Source organism: Schistocerca americana, chromosome 5 (genome assembly GCF_021461395.2).
Source record: "Schistocerca americana isolate TAMUIC-IGC-003095 chromosome 5, iqSchAmer2.1, whole genome shotgun sequence".
NCBI lineage: Eukaryota > Metazoa > Arthropoda > Insecta > Orthoptera > Acrididae > Schistocerca > Schistocerca americana.
Window position 1 is genome coordinate 78,465,547 of NC_060123.1, and position 9,926 is coordinate 78,475,472.

General features: G+C 44.9%; 1 pseudogene; it reads left to right on the forward strand.

Moving 5' to 3' along the window:
* Positions 1-9,117: 9,117 nt before the first annotated feature.
* Positions 9,118-9,235, forward strand: LOC124616906 (annotated as a pseudogene).
* Positions 9,236-9,926: the final 691 nt, after the last annotated feature.

The following is a 9,926-nucleotide window of genomic DNA, read 5'->3' on the forward strand; positions in this document are numbered from 1 at the left end:
CCTTCCCTTCCGCGAAGAACCTGGCTCCTCGGACAATCTGCGTACCACATTGTTACGCAACAATATGCAGACCACAAAGCATTCATTTCGTATATTCAGGAACAACATCGTAATTTGGAAAAACATCCTAAATATAAACAGTTGTTCCAAAACTTTTCTATTTGCACTTTACCTCAAAACTGAGTCATTCCACATTGCATTACTTCGTATTCGGAAAGGCAACTTACACATTGTTGAGGAGTGCAAGGGCGACAAAGCCACATGTACACACATCTGTCAAGAAAGCTTTAAATAGTTAAAGGAGGAATGCTATGTAATTTGCTGGAGAAATCTTTCCTTTGCTTTTATTTTCTTTATTTGAAACTGAGGGTTACATGTTGCTGCGGAGTAAATTTCATTTCCAAATGGTGAGAAGCTACCACCACAGAAGAAGCGACATTCCTTCCTTTTCCAGAATGAGATTTTCACTCTGCAGCGGAGTGTGCGCTGATATGAAACTTCCTGGCAGATTAAAACTGTGTGCCCGACCGAGACTCGAACTCGAGACCTTTGCAAAGGTCCCGAGTTCGAGTCTCGGTCGGTCACACAGTTTTAATCTGCCAGGAAGTTTCATTCCTTCCTTTTATTTACGTTTATTTGTTGCGGATAGCATTGAAGTGCAACATTCATTTGGATACCAAAAGAAGAAACCCACTATATGAATGTGATATCCTCCTCATATTCTGATGCACCCAAGCTGGGAGAAAAAAATGGTTCAAATGGCTCTGAGCACTATGGGACTTAACATCTGTGGTCATCAGTCCCCTAGAACTTAGAACTACTACACACATCCATGCCCGAGGCAGGATTCGAACCTGCGACCGTAGCGGTCACGCGGTTCCAGACTGAAGCGCTTAGAACCGCACGGCCGCACCAGCCGGCAAGCTGGGAGAAAGGATCTTTCAGAGCGTTACGCTGAGAGCTTAGAGAAGATAAACAGAGAAACCCAAACTCGGGAAACCAGAGTGTGGATACATACCTGACACGAAACGGAAAACCAGGTAACTACTCTTCGTGAAGACCAACTTGATGCAGTCACTGAGTTCTGATTTCTCATGCTGCGAAGGCGAGCATAGACGACTGCGGCTACACTTCACCTCATCGACGGCTGTCCTTCCTAAGAAGAAGCCTGAAGCTGTACATCTCCTGCACCGATTACGGTCTTACAGTGAAATAATGGAATGAATAATGGATGTCATGTACGTCTTTAAAAGTGTAGTCACCCTGCTGTTGGCCACTCTTCAACGACTTTCACTTTAATGGTATGAGTTGTAACATTTTTAACGGGGTCAAGCTCTGTATATCGCTGGTGTGAATAAACCAAGTTAAACAAATGTGGTGAACACGACAAAATACCATGAAAGGGGCCCGGATTCGATTTCCGAACGAGTAGGAGATTTTTCTTCGTTCGGAAATTGTTGTTGTGTTGTCCTCATCACCATTTTATCCTCATCAACGCGCGGGTCGCCGAAGTAGTGTCAACTAAAAACCTTGCACCAGGTGACTGGTCTATCCAAAGGAGAGGCCCTAGTCACATGCACATACTCCGCCATGTAAACAGAGCATTGTGCCTTGGTATCGGCTAGTTAGGGACACCGGTCATCTCTGCTGACAGAAAAGTACCAGTCGACCAAGTACGCCAGATGCAACCGAGGAGGGGGTGAGGTACAGTTTCGAACGCGGTCCAAGAAAGACAACGGTCCGCGCAAACCAGGAGCTTGGTGTACGACAGCAAACTGTGGAAAACTTTGCGACGGCGGTTGCATTTCAAACCAACCTCGTGCATTGACTACAAGTGAATGATTATGGCCACCATCTTCAGTTTTGCATCGCAATCCAGGGAACACTGGAATGAACGTTTTGCCTCTACTTTGTTATTGAGCGATTAAGCAACCTTCCATTAATCTGGAAAGGTTATTCCCCACAAAGTGAGTGGTTGGGGCACTAAACTTACTGCCGGCCGGAGTGGCCGAGCGGTTCTAGGCGCTACAGTCTGGAGCCGCGCGACCACTACGGTCGCAGGTTCGAATCCTGCCTCGGGCATTGATGTATGTGATGTCCTTAGGTTAGTTAGGTTTAAGAAGTTCTAAGTTCTAGGGAACTGACGACCTCAGAAGTTAAGTCCCATAGTGCTCAGAGCCATTTGAACCATTTGAACTAAACTTACTCATGAAATTGCGGCGCATGAGCGATATTCGGCGAAGGTTAATATTTCATGTGCAGTGTCACATACGAAGCTGTATGCGCCGTTTTTCTTGTGAGCCTGGTGACGACGAGCCCCATGTTTTTTGTACACCTGAAGATGAGCTTATAATTACCCGAAACCAGTCATATTTTTGAACCAATGAAACTGTTTACGTCTGAAGTAGTTGACTGATTCTACTATGAATTTCAGTTGCGGATTTCCTTCGTACCAAATGTTATCCGGTGAGAAGCCTGTAAGTCGTAAGTCTTACCGAGATATGTTGCATTTGTTGTGTTTCCAAAACAGACTACTGTTTCCCAGAATTTGACCTTCCAATAAGACGGGACACCCCTCATTTTGGTATCGATTTCCTTCACTACCTAAACGACGAACTTTCGCATCTCTGAAAGTGCATAGTGGTGAAGCTATTGCTCTGTTTCCTTTGACCGCCAGCTCGTCTGGCATAACGTCTTGTGAAATTTTCCGTTGCGGGTACATTAAGAACAGTGTTTACGTCTTCCCCCACTCCCGCCAAGAACAATGGAACAGCACAGAGAATGCATCAGCGCTGCTGTGATGACAGTTGACGGGACGTTGCTGCATAAGGTACACAACGAGCTGGACTACCACATAGACATTTGGCGTACGGCTAGAGGGGCACTCATAGACCATTTTTAGAATGCAGGATGCAAACTTGTTCAGTTTTCCGTTCCATTCTTTCATCAATCATATTTGTAAACCAACTGTTGACAGGTGCGAAAATTACCGACCTATCGGTTTAATAAGTCAAGGCTGCCAAATACTAACACGAATTCTTTACAGACGAATGGAAAAACTGGTAGAAGCCGACCTCGGGGAAGATGAGTTTGGATTCTGTAGAAATGTTGGAACAAGTGTCGTAACACTGACCCTATAACTTTTATTAGAAGGTAGATGAATGAAAGACAGACTTACGTTTCTAGCATTTGTAGGCATAGAGAAAACTTTTGATAATTTTGACCGCAAATCCTGAAGGTGGCAAGCGTCAAATACAGGGAGGGAAAGGCTATTTAGAATTTGTACAGAAACCAGATGGCAGTTATAAGAGTCGAGTGGCATGAAGGGGAAGCAGTGGTTGAGAAGGGAGTGAAACAGAGTTATAGCCTATCCCCAATGTTATTCAATCTGTATATTGAGCCAGCAGTAGAGGAAACAAAAGAAAAATTCGGAGTAGGAATTAAAATCCGTGGAGAAGAAATACAAACTTGGAGGTTTGCCGACGACATTGCAATTCTGTCAGAGACAGCAAAGAACCTGGAAGAGCAGTTGAACGGATTGGACAGTGTCTTGACAGGAGGATTTATGGGTTTGTTACACCAGCAGCGACACGTGAGCATGTTTGAACTAGAAATAATATGACGATCGAATTAAATCAGGTAATGCTGCGGGAATTAGATTAGGAAAGTAGGAGATGAGTTTTGCTATTTGGGCAGCAAAATAACTCATGATGGTCGAATTAGAGATGATATAAAATGTAGACTGGCAATGGAAAGGAAATCGTTTCTGAAGAAGAGAAATTTGTTAACATGGAGTATAGATTTGAGTGTCAGGAAGTCTTTTCTGAAAGTATTTGTATGGAGTATAGGCATATATGGAATTGAAACATGGACGATAAATAGTTTAGGCAAGAAGGGAATAGAAGCTGTCGGAGTGTGATGCTACAGATGAATGCTGAGGATAAGATGGGTAGATCACGTAACTAATGAAGAGGTACTGAACAGAAATGGGGAGAAGAGGAATTTGTGGCACAACTTGACTAGAAGAAGGGATCGGTTGATAGGACACGCTCTGAGACATCAAGGGATCATCAATTTAGTATTGGAGGGAAGTTCAGAGGGTAAAAATCGTAAATGGAGACCAAGAGATGAATACACTAAACATATTCAGAAGCATGTAGGTTGCAGTAGTTACTCTGAGATGAAGAAACTTGCACAGGATAGAGTAGCATGGAGAGATGCATCAAACCAGTCTCTGGACTGAAGACCACAACAAAAAAACATTGGTAATTATAACACTTCCGAGAATACAGAGACCTGAAAACGAAAGCATTATTTATAGTAGCCCTGTATTTTATTCGATGACCTTACTTTAGGTGGAGATTTCAATTTACCAGATATAGACTGGGACACTCAGATGTTTAGGACGGGTGGTAGGGACAGAGCATCGAGTGACATTATACTGAGTGCACTATCCGAAAATTACCTCGAGCAATTAAACAGAGAACCGACTCGTTGAGATAACATCTTGGACCTACTGATAACAAACAGACCCGAACTTTTCGACTCTGTATGTACAGAACAGGGAATCAGTGATCATAAGGCCGTTGCAGCATCCCTGAATATGGAAGTTAATAGGAATATAAAAAAAGGGAGGAAGGTTTATCTGTTTAGCAAGAGTAATAGAAGGCAGATTTCAGACTACCTAACAGATCAAAACGAAAATTTCTGTTCCGACACTGACAATGTTGAGTGTTTATGGAAAAAGTTCAAGGCAATCGTAAAATGCGTTTTAGACAGGTACGTGCCGAGTAAAACTGTGAGGGACGGGAAAAATCCACCGTGGTACAACAACAAAGTTAGGAAACTACTGCGAAAGCAAAGAGAGCTCCACTCCAAGTTTAAACGCAGCCAAAACCTCTCAGACAAACAGAAGCTAAACTATGTCAAAGTTAGCGTAAGGAGGGCTATGCGTGAAGCGTTCATTGAATTCGAAAGTAAAATTCTATGTACCGACTTGACAGAAAATCCTAGGAAGTTCTGGTCTTACGTTAAATCAGTAAGTGGCTCGAAACAGCATATCCAGACACTACGGGATGATGATGGCATTGAAACAGAGGATGACACGCGTAAAGCTGAAATACTAAACACCTTTTTCCAAAGCTGTTTCACAGACGAAGACCGCACTGCAGTTCCTTCTCTAAATCCTCGCACAAACGAAAAAATGGCTGACATCGAAATAAGTGTCCAAGGAATAGAAAAGCAACTGGAATCACTCAATAGAGGAAAGTCCACTGGACCTGACGGGATACCAATTCGATTCTACACAGAGTACGCGAAAGAACTTGCCCCCCTTCTAACAGCCGTGTACCGCAAGTCTCTAGAGGAACGGAGGGTTCCAAATGATTGGAAAAGAGCACAGATAGTCCCAGTCTTCAAGAAGGGTCGTCGAGCAGATGCGCAAAACTATAGACCTATATCTCTTACGTCGATCTCTTGTAGAATTTTAGAACATGTTTTTTGCTCGCGTATCATGTCATTTCTGGAAACCCAGAATCTACTATGTAGGAATCAACATGGATTCCGGAAACAGCGATCGTGTGAGACCCAACTCGCCTTATTTGTTCATGAGACCCAGAAAATATTAGATACAGGCTCCCAGGTAGATGCTATTTTTCTTGACTTCCGGAAGGCGTTCGATACAGTTCCGCACTGTCGCCTGATAAACAAAGTAAGAGCCTACGGAATATCAGACCAGCTGTGTGGCTGGATTGAAGAGTTTTTAGCAAACAGAACACAGCATGTTGTTATCAATGGAGAGACGTCTACAGACGTTAAAGTAACCTCTGGCGTGCCACAGGGGAGTGTTATGGGACCATTGCTTTTCACAATATATATATAAATGACCTAGTAGATAGTGTCGGAAGTTCCATGCGGCTTTTCGCGGATGATGCTGTAGTATACAGAGAAGTTGCTGCATTAGAAAATTGTAGCGAAATACAGGAAGATCTGCAGCGGATAGGCACTTGGTGCAGGGAGTGGCAACTGACCCTTAACATAGACAAATGTAATGTATTGCGAATACATAGAAAGAAGGATCCTTTATTGTATGATTATATGATAGCGGGACAAACACTGGTAGCAGTTACCTCTGTAAAATATCTGGGAGTGTGCGTACGGAACGATTTGAAGTGGAATGATCATATAAAATTAATTGTTGGTAAGGCGGGTACCAGGTTGAGATTCATTGGGAGAGTGCTTAGAAAATGTAGTCCATCAACAAAGGAGGTGGCTTACAAAACACTCGTTCGACCTATACTTGAGTATTGCTCATCAGTGTGGGATCCGTACCAGGTCGGGTTGACGGAGGAGATAGAGAAGATCCAAAGAAGAGCGGCGCGTTTTGTCACCGGGTTATTTGGTAACCGTGATAGCGTTACGGAGATGTTTAATAAACTCAAGTGGCAGACTCTGCAAGAGAGGCGCTCTGCATCGCGGTGTAGCTTGCTCGCCAGGTTTCGAGAGGGTGCGTTTCTGGATGAGGTATCGAATATATTGCTTCCCCCTACTTATACCTCCCGAGGAGATCACGAATGTAAAATTAGAGAGATTAGAGCGCGCACGGAGGCTTTCAGACAGTCGTTCTTCCCGCGAACCATACGCGACTGGAACAGGAAAGGGAGGTAATGACAGTGGCACGTAAAGTGCCCTCCGCCACACACCGTTGGGTGGCTTGCGGAGTATCAATGTAGATGTAGATGTAGATGTAGATGTAGTGAAAGTTTATTTTTACTAAAAAAATAAATTTTGTTTATAAACTTCAGTATCGTTTGAGGCCTTTCATGATACGCAGATTTTTCTTATACATAATGAGTGTACAACTTAAAATTGATGGTTTTATACTGAAGAATACAACCATGGAAGAGCCAACATTCTTCTGCGATACACAACATGAGTTGGACGACGTCTGTCCCATAAGAAGCCAATCATTCTTGGCCACAATGAGAGAAACACTAACTGTCGCTCTGGTTAAGCTCTAGGCTTAGGTGCTTTCTTGGTGTCTTCCTCCAGCTTATTACGAATAGTATGTTCGTAGGTTGTGTGAGAGGGGTGAACGCTTGTGCAGTGCCACGGTACACACGGCCCAGTCACACCGATGACATCACCGCCAGTGTTCGACGTCAAAATTCAATAATTACTCACAGACGACAGATGACAGCACTGTAGTGTACGATATATAAAGCGTGATTGGAGGAGGGGGAGAGGACATGCGGAAAACAGTGAAGTCGCTGTCGTAATGCGGAAACGGAGCGATTTATCTGACGTCCAAAAGGGCAAGATTATTGGCTCTCGGGAAAAAGGAGGAGAAATTTCCGAAAAAGCAAACTCTGCATACTGTTCGCGCGCCGCCGTGGTCAAAGTATGCCGTGCATGGCAAAATGGTGCTCTCAAAGACCAACGACGATGCAGCTGTGATGCACCACGGGTCACAGATGACAGAGGTGAACGGCGGCTGTGACGATGTGTACTGGCGAATAGGCGTGCAAATGTTGAGCAACTGACCACCCAGATCAACCAGGGGAACGCCAACAGTGTCTCATCAACGATCGTCGTGTCAGTGTTATTGTGCACGGGACTCCGCAGAAGGCGCCTGATTCATAAACCGATGCTGGCTGCTGTTTGTCAGCAACGAAGGCTGCAACTTGCACGCCAATACCACAGCTGGACGTTCTCCGAGTGGTGACAGGTAGCCTTTTTCGGATGCTCCATCGGACGCATGGTCGTGAGCGTGTACGCCGTGAAACGTTTGAAAGCAAACCCCCTGCAACAATCGTCAGGGGGTTCCAGGCCGGAAGAGCGAGCATTATGGTCTGGGCAATGTTTTCGTGGTATCCCCTTTGTGATCTCGTCATTCTGATAGGCACAATGGATCAACACAAATACATCCATTCTTCGGGATTACTCTGACGTATACAGGGTGCTACAAAAAGGTACGGCCAAACTTTCAGGAAACATTCCTCACACACAAAGAAAGAAAATATGTTATGTGGACATGTGTCCGGAAACGCTTAGTTTCCATGTTAGAGCTCATTTTATTACTTCTCTTCAAATCACATTAATTATGGAATGGAAACACACAGCAACAGAACGCACCAGCGTGATTTCAAACACTTTGTTACAGGAAATGTTCAAAACGTCCTACGTTAGCGAGTATACATACATCCACCCTCCGTCGCATGGAATCCCTGATGCAGCCCTGGAGAATGGCGTATTGTATCACAGCCGTCCACAATACGAGCACGAAGAGTCTCTACATTTGGTACCGGGGTTGCGTAGACAAGAGCTTTCAAATGCCCCCATAAATGAAAGTCAGGAGGGTTGAGGTCAGGAGAGCGTGGAGGCCATGGAATTGGTCCGCCTCTACCAATCCATCGGTCACCGAATCTGTTGTCGAGAAGCGTACGAACACTTCGACTGAAATGTGCAGGAGCTCCATCGTGCATGAACCACATGTTGTGTTGTACTTGTAAAGGCACATGTTCTAGCAGCACAGGTAGAGTATCCCTTACGAAATCATGGCGGTGAATCGAGGAAGTATAGTACATACTGACGAAACTAAAATGAGCTCTAACATGGAAATTAAGCGTTTCCGGACACATGTCCACATTACATCTTTTCTTTATTTGTGTGTGAGGAATGTTTCCTGAAAGTTTGGCCGTACGTTTTTGTAACACCCTGTATATGCAGTTTGTTTTTCCTTGATACGGTGGCACCTACCAGCAGAAGAATGCAACGTGTCACACAGCTCACAGTATAAGTGCTCGGTTCTAAGAGCACCAGGGTGAGTTTGCGGACTCCTCTGGGCACCTAACACCCTCGATTTAATCCCAATCGATTATCTGTGGAACCACCTTGATAGGGCTGTTCGCACCACGCATCATGTACTGAGAAACCTGGGTAGCTGGCCACTGCACTGGTGTGGGCATGGCTCCACATCCCTGTCTGTACCTTCCACAACCTCACTCACTCCCTTCCTGCACGTCTCCCAGCGGTTCGCGGTTCAAAATGTCAGATTTTCCACAGGTGGTCACATTAATGCGACTCGACAGCTTATTTGTGTTGCTATGGGCGGGTGTAGCCAACGGCCTTGCCGCAGTGGTAACACCGGTTCCCGTCAGATCACCGTAGTTAAGCGCTGTCGGACTGGGCTAGCACTTGGATGGGTGACCATCCGGTCTACCGAGCGCTGTTGGCAAGCGGGGTGCACTCAGGCCTTGTGAGGCAAACTGAGGAGCTACTTGACTGAGAAGCAGCGGCTCCGTTCAGGAAAACACAATGGCCGGGAGGGCGGTGTGTTGACCACATGCCCCTCCGTATCCGCATCCAGTGACGCCACTGGGCTGAGAAGATGACGGTACCGTTGGGCCTTCCAAGTCCTGATCGGACAGAGTTTAGTTTATGGTGGCTATGTTGTGAAATGAAGTAAGACAGGAAACGCCTTGCCACCGTATAGCACATTTCTCACAGTAAGGTCTGCCGATTCCTGTTCCGAAACATAAGTCAGAATTAGCGTCACATGCCACTTCGGAAATATTTGCGGCGAAATTCGTGAATCAGCGCGGTACGTTGGTGCTCAGACTGGTGCTTGGGAGGTGTAAACTTGGTTCGCTTTTGCACTTTTCGATTCAAAATTGGTAATATAAGTTGTTCTGTTATCTGGTTTTTAACCAGCAGTCTTTCGCTTGAATGGTGGAGCACTAACATTCGACAATAACCTCGTCCACAGAGGAATTTTGTAGCACTGGTTAATGCCGTTTATCACTAAGATCGCATTTAGTATTAGTGGGGAATAATATTTATTATCTTAAATTTTATCCGCTGCAAAAGTTCTACTGTGTTGTTTCGTTTCACGACCAAAGGCCGTGACACTCCTCACTATTAAATTA